This window comes from Notolabrus celidotus, chromosome 11 (assembly GCF_009762535.1).
Source record: "Notolabrus celidotus isolate fNotCel1 chromosome 11, fNotCel1.pri, whole genome shotgun sequence".
NCBI classification, from domain to species: Eukaryota; Metazoa; Chordata; class Actinopteri; order Labriformes; family Labridae; genus Notolabrus; species Notolabrus celidotus.
In genome coordinates, this window is record NC_048282.1 from 22,082,893 (window position 1) to 22,096,228 (window position 13,336).

At 41.5% G+C, this 13,336-nt stretch overlaps 1 protein-coding gene across 1 annotated transcript in view; it reads left to right on the forward strand.

Annotated features, from left to right (window-relative positions):
- LOC117821268 (cadherin-4-like) overlaps positions 1-13,336 on the forward strand; it is a 334,441-nt gene that overhangs the window by 246,038 nt on the left and 75,067 nt on the right. The window lies entirely within an intron of this gene.

Consider the following 13,336-nt stretch of genomic DNA (forward strand, 5'->3'; position numbering starts at 1 on the left):
TTAATGAAGTGATGTAAGTTTATTCAACAGTTAATGTGACTCATTTCACCCAGCCCTTCTAACAATGGATGGATATGAGTGGTGCATAATGTTCAACAAAAGACTAAAAATCAATCTGGAAAAGAGAGCCACAGAGAGGAAACATAAATACAAGCCTGTTCTGGAGGAAACACAGGGATGAAGTGATCCAGAAAGACTAAAACAAAGAGTAGAGGGGAGTGATTTTTCAGGATAAACAGGTGTTCTTTGCCGTTTTCTTTCTTCCACAGCCAAGCAGCCATCAATAGCATGTAAGGGACATTGATTTTTCACAGAGGCTTTTTGAAACCTTCCATTGATCCACACACTTCTCCTACGGCAGAGAGCCATCGATTTCTTCTGCTCGGGTAAATAAAGACTCAACGTAACCGCCCCCGCCAACACCACCCAACTCCCTTAACCCCCTATTAGAACAGCCGTCAGCAAAATGAACAAAACTCTGATGAAACAACAGTTTAGCCGGTGAGCCGTTGGGGCTATGCATAAATGTTTGTCCAGTGAAATGCCTTCTTCATTGCACTGCTGACTCTTGTTGGAAATTACAAAGACGGAGAAGGAAGAGTTTTGCCAGTGTCAATGAGGACTACATAAAGTCAGTCAGAATGAAAACTGGTAAAAAAAAACAAAAAAAACTGGAGTACTCAAGAGAAAAATGTAACTACAGTTTCATTGGTATATTAATTTGATTTGATATCAAGAATAAGATGTGAAGACTGACGCACATGTTATACTGCATGCGTCCACTAAATTTAAAGAGGCAGTCACACATGAGTAGCCTAGCTTAGCATTAGAACTCCAAAAATCTGTTAAGATGGCCTCACAGGACAAACAGAATGTAAAATGTCAGGAAGATTCTGGTAGTTAAATTTCATGAAATGTTGACTTACCCTAGCTGTGGTTTTTGTGACATTTTTATGTTAAGCTAGGCTAGTTGTAGCTGCAAATTCAATAGATAGTTATGGAAATGCTTCCGATTTCTAACTTAGCTATAAACAAGACGGTAAATAAAAATACTTCCAAAAATGTAACGCCATTCCTTTTCAACTACCAAACGCACATTGTGACTTTTAGCATTGATAGCCAGCTTTCTTCTCACAGTGGACCAACCGTGTGTTATGGATGGGCGGATCGATCCCAAAATATCGATACTACACCTAATTTTTTAAGATCTATTCTTCTCAATATGATCGATACCAGTTTCAGTTTCTCTCTTCTAGGTTTTATCCATTTCATCAAAGAGTAGGGCTGTCTGTGCAAACAACGTTCCGCGTCTTTGCGTCTTCACTGCTGCTGTCCTGTGTGTTCATACAACCAACAAACGCATCATGCATCGCGTAGCACGCCACAGCGTGCACCCTGGCTAACAGTCCCAATCAGACATGCATTGCATGCCGTGATGGCTGAAAGTAAGAGGAGCATCTTTTGAAGCTATTTTACAGCTGTCTCTGAAAATGCAGTGAACTGCGACATGTGTAGGAAGGCTGTTCGCTTCTGTGGTAACATCGCCAATTTGTTAAAACATATAAAAATCCACGTCAAAGAGAACTCTGAGTTTCAAGAGAAAAGAAGGGAGGAGGAGGGACATGCTTCAGGCAGAGTATTTGTTGTTTGCCTTTGAAAACTGCCCTGTGTTTTAACACGCATGTAATACATCAAAGTACATTAGTACATTTTGCGTTTCTGTATATACTTATTATTAATCCAATTTATATTATTTCTTTCGGATTTTTTCGGATTTTGACTTTTTCATACTGTATATAAGAGCATTCTGTAACAACTCAGTATTTCTGATTCTGATTCTGAATCTGATACTTTTGATAATAGAAAGTGTCAGTATCGGTATCGATATCGGCGATTCTGGCCCTGTATTACTCGGTATCGGATTGAAACCAAAATGTGTGGTTTCGCTCACCCCTCGAGTGCGTACAAAAGTTATTCCTCTCAAGATTAGTCTTTTCCTGCCAGCACTTTTCTTTTAATTCTTCACCCATTGCATCACTCCTGTCATTGTCTTTAATCCTCTCTCTCTTTTTCCAGCCTCTCTCTTCCTAAAACTGTCATTGAATCACTCCTAAACCTCTTCTGCTCTCAGTTACATTTAAGTGTTTGCCTAACAGACGTTATTTTAGGATAGAGGACATTTATATTGAGAGGTGGAGTAAGGGATGTGAAAATGAGTGCAATTTCACCTTAACTTTTGCTTTATTGGATAATATTTCTCTGGGAGAGATTTTTTTTTCTGTCTGCCGGCTGTCCTTGAAACAAATCAGCCAGATATTCCGATACAGTGTGGATGCATTTCTTAATAACCACATGCCATTATATTGACAAAAATACCATAGAGGAAAACAGCAGCTGCATGAGCCATAAGCCAAATAAATGGGTACTTGTCTAAAGCGCTTTACTGACTGATATGAAAGGAAAGAGGTTTATTTGATATCCAGCACTTTTACCGACAAGTCATTCAAACCTCTAATTTGTTTATATTCTGGTAGTAGCTTCAGAAAATCTGTAATAAAAAGGGGCCTAAATGTTTAACGCTGTCATTTGAATGTGGTTGATGTGTGTTGCTGCACTGCATCTGGTTGTGTTTATTGTACTCGCTGCAGCACCTGTGCTCCAGTTCCTGCGTCTCTCTCCGTGGAGCATGTTGAGAAAAGCGTTTTCCGAGCAGAATGAGAGAAACCCCCCCTCGAGGTGTCTGCTCTCTCCTCTGCGTACGTTTACCAGTGATTAATGACTGCTCCGCTTCACTGACAGACACGGCAACAACAAAAACAGCAGAAATACAGACAAATGAGGCACAAAAAAAAATCTGAAAGAATAGGAGGAACAAAAAGCGACAAACTGTACAAGTGTGCTGGAGCTGGAGCTTATTGCACTGGAGAATTGCAGCCGAGGCGAAGACATTTTGGGAATGATTGAGAACAAGTGAAAGCAGCAGAGGGAGAGAAAAAGGAGGGAGCTCGACCAGGATTAGAGGCACGTCTGTGTTTGTGTTTAGGTCTGACAGACTTCCCAGAGAACTGCTGTTCACGGCCTCTTCCCTCAAGTCTAATGAAGCCTTCTGGCATCTGCCACCCCACCACCCGGCCAACACCAGCACTGCACCGCTCCAACCTGCCGCTTCATCTCCCCCCCTCCTGCTGAGACATATGCTTATAAGCACACTCACTCAATCACAAACAAACATACGCATGCATACACAGGCACAGAGAGACATTACTTGTCATACACAAGCAGCAAACAAAGGATCAGTAAAGCGCATGTGCCGTGTTGTTGCCTTTGTATATGCTCATTGTTCAGAGTTTTGTTTGGTCGCATTTCTGCTTTATCCCTGAACAAAGAGAAGAAACAGCAAAACCAGATAACAGGTCTTCTTCTTGTTTTTTATTTTTAAACCTAGTCCGCCAGGTAAACCCGGTATGGTGAAACACAGGGGTGCCAGTATTTAAGGATCAAAGTCAGATACAGAGCTCGGTCACTTAGAAACCTCCTCACTGCCCATATGGAACCCTTTATGAAAGTAAACTCATCTTCACGCAGAAATAAATTCAGGCTGTGGAAATACTGAAAAGTGCAGCTACAGTAAGTTTATCAAACATGAACTGTACAGGATGTGCATTCCTGTATATATATTTAAGCATATTTTGTTCAGGGATATGTTTTGTATTGTATTTTTTCAATGTTTTCATTCACCGCAAAGGTCCTTTTCTTGGCAGGCACATAACTTCAACACAGTGCATACACACGCTACAAAAACTATCAAGTCAGGGGAAAAAATAGAAACAATAAACTCCTTTCAGATAGGGGTGGACCTCCTTTAGAGTTTGAAGAGGGAGAAAAGTAAGTGGAGACCTGTGTCGACTCAGGGGAAAGAGCGCAAACAGTCAGGTCAGCATTTCATTTGCTCTTTGATTTGCTCCGTAACAAATCCTGCCTGGTTCTTAACTCTCCACTTTTTTGTTTTATTTCACCTCCTGAAGAATTCATGGGGTATTTTCTCTCCAAACCCCAGCTGTGAATTTTATTCCAGCACAAGCAACCCTTGTTTGGAGACACTGCAGATCAGTTTCCCACCCACGGTTTGCTTTTTTAGTTCTCATCTTTTTTTAGCCACACAAGGCTCATTGTTTTACAGATTGCAAGCCAGCAGAGTTGGAGGGTTCTCTGTTGGTCCACAGCTTTGGTTAGAAGAAATATATCTCACTGAATGTAAGATGTATGGTCACAAAATATTGGTCTGTCAATCATGGTCCTGAGAAGAAGAAGAAGTATATTGGAATTGGTGATCCCTTGAATTTTTGTCTAGTGTCACCACCAAATGCTATTTTTGGATCAAATGTTTGAAACTTCATATTGCCATTTAAAAACAGCTCACTTTGAACTGGTTTGATTATACCTTTACCTTTCCTTATACACCACCATCAAAGAAAATATGAATTTATTCAGTACTTAGAATACCTTTGGCCAACAAGGATAATCTATCTGCAATCATCCAAACAATCTTCATTAGGAGAAATGTGCTGCAAATTCAGAAACACATGCAAAAGCGCAAAACAAATCCAACAGTGGAAACAGCTGCTAATGAAAGAACATCCTGCAGAAAGATCAAACATGTGCAGTAACGGCAGACACACTGCATATGAATAAATGATGCATATCCAAAAAATGTACAAACACAGAAAACACTTGCAGAAGAAAAACGCTCCAAATCGGGACATGACAATAAAGTGCTCCAGTCCTGTGAGACACTTAAAGGAAAAGTATACAGCCTTTTATTGTTGACAGAATCCTGAGGAAGACGAGGTAGTGAACTGGTATCCCAAAAGCAGAGTGTCTCACTGACAATCTGCCTCTGCAAAAACTTAGTTTTTCTACGTTAACAAAATACTGAACAACTTTATTGAGAAACTGTTTCTTGTGGACAGCTTGCTATGCTAAAATGATCTCTTGGCCTACGTTAGCCATGACATTCACACAGCTAGCAGTACTGTTAGCTGACCATGCTAGCTGTGATAAGATGAGAAACTGGCATAGCTCAGCGAGAAACGCTCATGTTCAAACTACAATAGCTGCAGGTCTAATTTAGCTCTGTACAATTCACACTGTATTTGGAGCTGACAGCTAGCATAGTCAGCTAATAGTACAGCTAGCTGTGCTGAATGTTGTAGCTAACTAGGGTTGCCAACTGTCACGGACCTCAATTGTCCCGTATATTGACTTCTAACTCTTGTAAATAAAGCAGACTGCACTCTACAGATCCTAGATCAGATAAAATGGCAGTGGCAGATCATGTGCCAATCACTCCGCCTGTCATCCAATCACAGGCCCCCTCACACGCATCAGTTGTATACAGCGCAAATGCGCCAAGTCCTGCAAAAAAAGTGTAGAGAGGATATTCTCTCTGATGGCCATTAAATGTTCAGACTCAAGAAACAGATGCAGCACAGAGCTGATCAAAAATGAACTTCAAATATCTGTAAACTGTGACTTGTCATGTAAGGACTTCTCTCTGGCTGTGCAAAAGGTCAAAAGACTGCTTGAGTCAGTCAAGAGCAGCAAAAAGTAACCATGGAAAAAGTACATTTGGTGAGTCATACTCCTCTTTTGCATTTAATTTTTCTTTTGCCTGTTGTTTGATGCAAAGAGCCAAATTGCGGTTTATTTGGGGTGTATTCATATGAAGTTACATAATGATACAGTAAGGATAAAGGGAATATACACACTTGCTGCATCTCCAGGTGAATCAGAATATGACTATACGCTGAATTCACACATCATGCTCACACCACCGTGGCACCGTGTACCTGTCCCTTATTTAGTAGTGAGAAAGTTGGCAACCCTATAGCCAACATAGGCCACACTTAGAAGCGGTAATTTTAACAAAGCCTTGCCATTGCCTTCTCTATGAAACCCTACTTAACCATGAAGCGCCTCTCAGGACCTGAGCATTACATTGTCATGCCTCGATTTGCAGTGTTTTTCTTTTGCATGTTTTTTCTTTGTTTGTCCGTTTCTGAGTGTTCATCATTATACATGCTGCTTGTTTGCCGTTAATGCTTTCTTGACTTTTTCTTAACCTTTATTTGAAAAGTATGCAACAGCATTTCTGCTGTTGCATACGTTTTTGACCTTTGCATGTGTTTATGGATGTGCATTGTATTTGAGTTTGCAGCAGGTTTCTCTTATTGAAGATAGATTGAGCCATTGCAAAGCAGTTAGCCTTGTCGACCACTGTAATGATTTATTACAGAATACCTTCAAAACTAATGACATTTCCAGGAGCCTGACGTGTTGGCTTGATAGGCAAATCGTAACTCTGTGACACTGTTTGACCTTTGAGCTTGAAGCACTGAACCAAAGCAAAGCAGCAAAACATGGCTGCAGATCCTAATCCTCCATCCTTTTATTCATGCTAATTTCCCCATGGAAAATCATCAGTAGTACATTCATATTTGATTTGATCTACCCTTGCATGTTAAATAAATTGAAGGATCATTTAGTATTTCATAAGAAAAAGTCTCCTCTTATGACGGCTGGTTCGCCTGCCCTGACTTATAACAGCATGAGTAAAACACCCGTGGAACATGAGAGTGCTTTACATTGTTCTTTTCGCTAATGGAGTCTTTGTGATGGAGAAACATGCTCAGCCCTGTCATTTCAGACAGGCCGTATCATTAATGAAACATATGACCATAAAAGCAGTATGATAATCTTCTGAATTGCGTGAGACTCTGGTATTTAAGAGAGAAAGTGAGCACCTGGGGCACATTAATATCTTAGGTGAAAAGGTGGTCAAGGGCAATCATGAAATAGGAAAGGGAGACGTTTATGGATTCTGTGACAGCTCTATTTCTGCATGCCTCGTTCGGATTCCTATTCCTCCTCAACTACACTCTATTCTCATAAGCCCCCCTCTCTTTGGGCAGTAGTCTTGTCTTGGCATATAACAAATACCTTATGAACTTCATTTCCTTCCCTCTAATTAAATTAGGGAGATCAATGTAATTACATTTATCTGCACCCGGAAATGGAGTCTCTAACAATCTCCTGGTATTGACATGAGAAACTAATTGTTCCTACATTCATGTATTCGTCAACATCATTTGGCTTTTGTTTTCTCCTGTGTTCAGGGAAGTGAGACTGAAATGTAATTTTCACTGTTTAATATCTCATTATTTTGAAATTAGTGGCGTGAAGTCCTGGTAAACATGTTCATCAGGCACACTCAGCCAATGTTTATTTTTTTTCAAGGGAACAAGAGGTGATGGTGTGCGTGCCCGAGCCCAGAGCTGCTAACACTACGGCTCTACAGTAACCAAATCAGCAACAAACAAACCTCTGTCAGCCACCCACTCATTCATACACACGCTAAGATAAAACACACATGTTCACAAACCCCCCCCCCCAAAACACATTCCTCTCAGATATGACATCAGGCAGCACCAGGCGCGCGCCCTCCTGGGTTCAGTTGTTAAATCAAACAGTAAATCATCGCACCAAAAGACACAAAAGTTATGTGTGAGTCAAGGGCAACAGTTCTGGGCTCTTTAATAGGAGATGAGGAGGACTTTATGAAGGAGATAAATAACAGCTTAACAAACAGCCTCTGCCTGGTCCCCCTGGAGGTTGGCCTCAGCAACCCCGCGGATCAGTTGAATGAAGGAGAGCCAAGATTCTCTATTCCTCTGAAGACATGAAAAAATAATGTGCAGTGAAATTGGAAGAAAGATATGCGGAAGGGGACTCAGGGAGGTGGGGACCTGCGATAAAGTGGGGGGGGGAGGAAGTTGGCAGAGATTGTTGGTGATAGGAGACAAGGTTGGGAAAATTGAAAGGACGATTGACGGACAGGTTGGCAGGGAAAAGAAGATACAGAGGAAATAATGCAGACAGACTAGCAGATCAGGCAGACAGAAGGACAGAAGAAGACGGACATGGCTGTTAGGTAACACTTTCCTCCCACCTGCTCAGAAATGTTTGCATGTTTTCCTGGGAGGCAGACCTAACCGAATAAAACCAGATTCAACACAAAGGATTGGCATTGAGATGAAATGAAAGAAAAGAGTAATTGCAAGGGGGAAAAGTCCTTGGATATGGTTTTGAAAGAAATTAAATGCTTTTGGGTTCTCGTCATAACATAAAATTCAAATTTAAATGAATGTGCCCAAGACAGTCCAGCTGCAGACCTCCACTCTCAGCCGACTCTCTTGCAGGCTCCACTCTGAGATCCCCTCCACCGTCAGAAGGAAGTGACGTCAGGATTAAGCTGGCTGGACCCCTCTCGGTTTTTCTGCATTTTGATGATCTTGGTTAACCAAGCGGCAACCTCCGGTCTGAAAATATGAGAATGTGGAAGTGCTAAAAACTGCAGTTCATCGAGGATCTGCTTAAGGCTGGCTCTGGAAGTACTGGAAACCACATACACACCAATTCATAAAAGCTGATCTTTACAACAGAAATAAACATGTTTACAGCCTGGTACAAAAGATGAGTGTAGTCTGGATAGCTCATTTCTCAATCGGCACACACTGTAATTTTTTTCTAATGCAGCAGTTTCGAAGATATTGAGATCACGAGTCTTCCAATGAGAGGCACAGCTGACTTGATTGACAGGCGGGAACACTGTAGCTGTTGGCTAGGAGGCTCAAAGCCCAACTCTTAACGTCACAATCGCTCGACAGCAGCACTATGGCTGCTATGGCGGCCTCAAACAGCTCTTCAGAAACAGATGGGTGACGTCACGAATACTACGTCCACATTTGATACAGTCTATGTGGTTCCTCAATAGGGTTACATTGAAAAATCCAAGTATAAAATGCACATCAACAACACAACATAAATTGATGGGTACCTCCGTTTGGTGTAATGATCTCGACCGTTTTCATTTCCTCCAGAGAGACACAATTGTTTCATTTGCGCTACAGTCCTAACACAACCTCTGTGTTTACATTCATTGTTGTTTTAACCAAAAAAAGGGGATAGAGGTAGGATAAATTCAAGGTTTAAAGACTCACAGCAATATGATTAACTTAATATTATATGCAACACATGAAGGTAAAATATGTTCATTTAAGTCAGTTTCATAACTATTTTATGGTTATTTAGTTACAGTTATTTTTTATATGATGGTGATTAAAGTGATTCCAACAGTCCAAAGCTAATTGTCTTATGCTATAATATCTAAACGTTCAAGACGTTGTTTTACGTTAGACAGGCACATTTTATCATGTGCACTTTGACTTCCGTCCGACGATAGAGGAAGAGGTGAAGGTGGAGGAGCCTATCAGGCAGCTGAGACCACAAAGGAGGATTAGATTTACGTCACTTCCGTCCTACGATAGAGTGGAGCTTCCGGTTCACGTTGGAGGAGCCGTTAAGCCGGCTGAGAGTGGAGGTCTGCAACTAGACCCTTCTCAATGTGCCTGTAATTTTTCCATTTCCCTCCTCTTCAGCGTTTGCATTCCTGAAGAGAAAACTTCAGGAACTCAAAACAGGGGGCCTGAAACAGAATGCAATCATACTATTTACTTTGACATTTACGATGAATGAACGCAGTCTAAATTCTTGAAAGCACAATGGATACTGTCAAGGGGTGATTGTGTTTGTGTTTGCTAGTAAAACCCACATAAACACACACATACACACAAGGGGGGTAAAACAAATACATAAAGATCTAGTATGAGCAAGCAGGCATCACCACTGTGTCTGTATGTTGTAAAATTTGTCACTGTGCAATGAAACAGTTCACCGCATCCCACGATGAAACTGCTCCTAAAATAAACCAGTTTAGCACCAGTTTTAAAAATTGAAAAAAATGGCTGGAATTTTATAACCAGTCCTTCAACTTTTCAGGTTTCTCATTGCTTCTGGCTCCTGAGCGTTTCGGCTCAATACTCCCTGATGCTGCTTAACACATTTTTATTTGCTGCTCATTTTTCAGTAGAAAAGAACATTTCCTCCTAACGCTCTATAAAAGCTTTAACATCCCACATTGTTCATAAAACCAGAGTGATGCATAGCTCTTTGGACGGTGCCAGGCATGGCAGCATACAGGGGTTGGTCGTTATGGTTCATCTGAGGCTGTGCAAAACACTTCTTTACATAAGGTCATTTGTTCTAGTGTTGATGCAGACAGTGGTCTCAGCATCATTCCATGTGCCCAGGCAGTTACTTTGCACCATTGTTTTCACAAGGACCTGCAGGAATAGAGAGATGGCTCAGAGAATCTGACCTCTGCTGGCTCTGATGATTCATTACTGATCTGTATCAATCAAGGACTGACAGGCCAGCTGCTTTTGCAAAAGCAAACAGCACATGTACATCAACCATCTGTGAGCCATCCTTATGATACACGTGCTTATGCTTCAGGAGAAAAAGACAAGAAAAAAATCCACAGGCGTGAATCCACAGACACAGATGCATGGCTGCACAAACATACACACACACACACACACACACACACCTCCTCACTCTTCCCAGGTTCATTTGTCAAGATGACAGCTGGACTCTTGCAGAGGTGGAGTTTGCCAAACAGAATCCCTTGCTTGGTTAGCGGGAGCCAGAAACATCCTGGGAAACATTCTGACACACTCTTAGAGGGCTGCAGTGCGACTGCATATGTGTGTGTTTGTGTGTGTGAACAAACAAGCGAGTGTGTCTTTTTGTTGTGAATGTGCAACTTCTCAAAACACCCAGCAGCAGCATGGCAAGGTCCAGCCCCTCTTCAGTTTCTTTCTGTGCTTGGCAGAGGCAGCCTTGGCAGGGAGCTGCCCATTTTGTAAGGCTGCCAGTCAACATCAAACGTGCAGACTGCTCCTGCCTCTACCTGAAAACCTTTCCTCCTTTGCCTTTCTATTCACATCTGGATCCTCAGACATCTGTTTACCTCATGATACCTCCGAAGTGTTTGCCCATAAAGGCTGGGAGAAAAGGTTTCTTTTTCTTCCACACAGCCTTTCAGCTGTGTCCACAAATTTGTCTGTGCAATTATGTAACTGGATGTTGCTCTGGCTAGACTGAAAAGACAATGTGAGAAAAAATTATTCCAGCTGGCCAAAGGTCACACGTCTAGTCAAGGGGGGGGAAACTCTATCCTCTCTCTCACAATCAAGATCCATCCTGCCAAACTGATGTCCAATCAGACAAGTCCTGGCAACTTCTCTGAACTTTGTGTTTCCAGGTTTCCTGCCAGAAGGGCTCACGCTCTGCTGCAGAGTTGTGCTGATGCAGTCAATTCACAGCCACTTTCATTTCCTCCTTCCTTACCCTCACTTTTTTCCCTCCATTTTTCCTCTAGTCTGCATTTCTCCTCTTCACTGCTGCCTGATGGCTTTAGAAAATGAGGAGACGAAAAGAAAGAAGGGAGTGGGAGAAGAGGTAGAAAGTAGTCTATGAAAGGTGGACAGTGGAAAAGTGTCTGCGAGCATGTTTTGGAGTTGGAGGGGGTTGTAAGTGGAAGGGAGAAAGTGCAATAGCAGCAGATTTTGTGCTACTGTCACCCTCTCGCCTACATGTCTCCAACACTCTTTACTCTAATTACCCAGATTGGGTTTCCTGGGGATGAAGGGATAAAGAAGGAAAAGGGAAGTAACCGGGGCTCCTTGATATTGTCCTTGTCAGAGCCTTGGGGAGTGACAAGAGAAGTCATTCACTCATCCATCACAATCCTGATTTCCCATTTTAATCAATCTGTTAAATAAAAAAAGGGACAGAGAAAGAGAGAGGGGTTTGAGTGAGACAGCAGCCGTACCACTCTAACCCTGCCAGGCTTAAGCTAAGCTAAGGGGCGCGGCTGCTCTTTGTCTGCTGCTATAATGTCTGCCTTATTTTCATTCTCCCTCGCTGGAAGAAGGGAGCGAGGAGGGCGAATCGTTCCATTGTTACCTCCAGGGAGAATAGCACCTCTAATTTGCCATAAGCCAGCACTATTAAAGACCAGACTTCTTTCACACTACAATAATTGGAAAAGTCATTCACTGCTTAACTTCTATTACTCTGTGTTATTTTCACTAATGTAGAGGAAGGTATTTTAATAATCTCCCCCGCATCACTTCCAGCTATCATTCAAAAGACACAAAAGCACACTGAGACACTATCTCTCCATTTCATGCTGTCACACGCTCACAGAGACCACAAAGCTGGATAAATCTGGAAGAGCATCTTTTTAGCCTTCTGTCCCCTCACTCCCCTCTGCAAGTCTTAAAATGGCATTCTGACAGAGAATTAGAGGAGACAGGTAAAACTGAGCTTTTCCAAAAAAAGCACTGACAGAAGCCGGCCCATACACGAGCTGCGTGGCAGTGGAGTTGAAATGACAAATTTCTTTTTTTTTTAACTATCCCTTTGATCATTCATTTAAGAATAACATTTTGAAAAATGGCACATAAATGTCAACCTATTGGTGGCCCTGGAGGTATAATTTGTTGGGTTTTTTTAGAAGGATCATGAGTACAAAATTTTCTGGAAATCAAAAACTTTTCAACTGTCAGCCTTTCAAAAGGTGGGAACAAGCCAACCTAGCCATCTCCTATAGTCCAAGCTATGATAAAGTAAACAGATATAATGCAATGAGGTACAAAATAATACGACACAATGTACGATATGGTACAATAAGACACAATAGGACATTATAGAGTACAATACGAAACAATGCGATATGATGTGATATACACTACCGTTCAAAAGTTTGGGGTCACTTAGAAATGTCCTTATTTTTGAAAGAAAAGCACTTTTTTTTTCAATGAAGATAACATTAAATTAATCAGAAATACACTATACATTGTTAATGTGGTAAATGACTATTCTAGCTGCAAACGTCTGGTTTTTAATGGAATTTCTACAAAGGTGTATAGAGGCTCATTTCCAGCAACCATCGCTCCAGTGTTCTAATGGTACATTGTGTTTGCTAATCGCGTTAGAAAGCTAATGGATGATTAGAAACACCTTGAAAACCCTTGTGCAGTTACGTTAGCACAGCTGAAAACGGTTTTGCTGGTTAGAGAAGCTGTAAAACTGGCCTTTCTCTGAGCTAGTTGAGTATCTGGAGCTTCACATTTGTGGGTTCGATTATACTCTCAAAATGGCCAGAAAAAGAGAACTTTCATATGAAACTCGACAGTCTATTCTTGTTCTTAGAAATGAAGGCTATTCCATGCGAGAAATTTCCAAGAAACCGAACATTTCCTACAACGATGTGTACTACTCAATATATATATGGAGGTCAAAGTATCGCGATATATTGCTGTATCAATATTTTTTCACACCTCTAATGGTTGGATGCAATCTGAGTCCA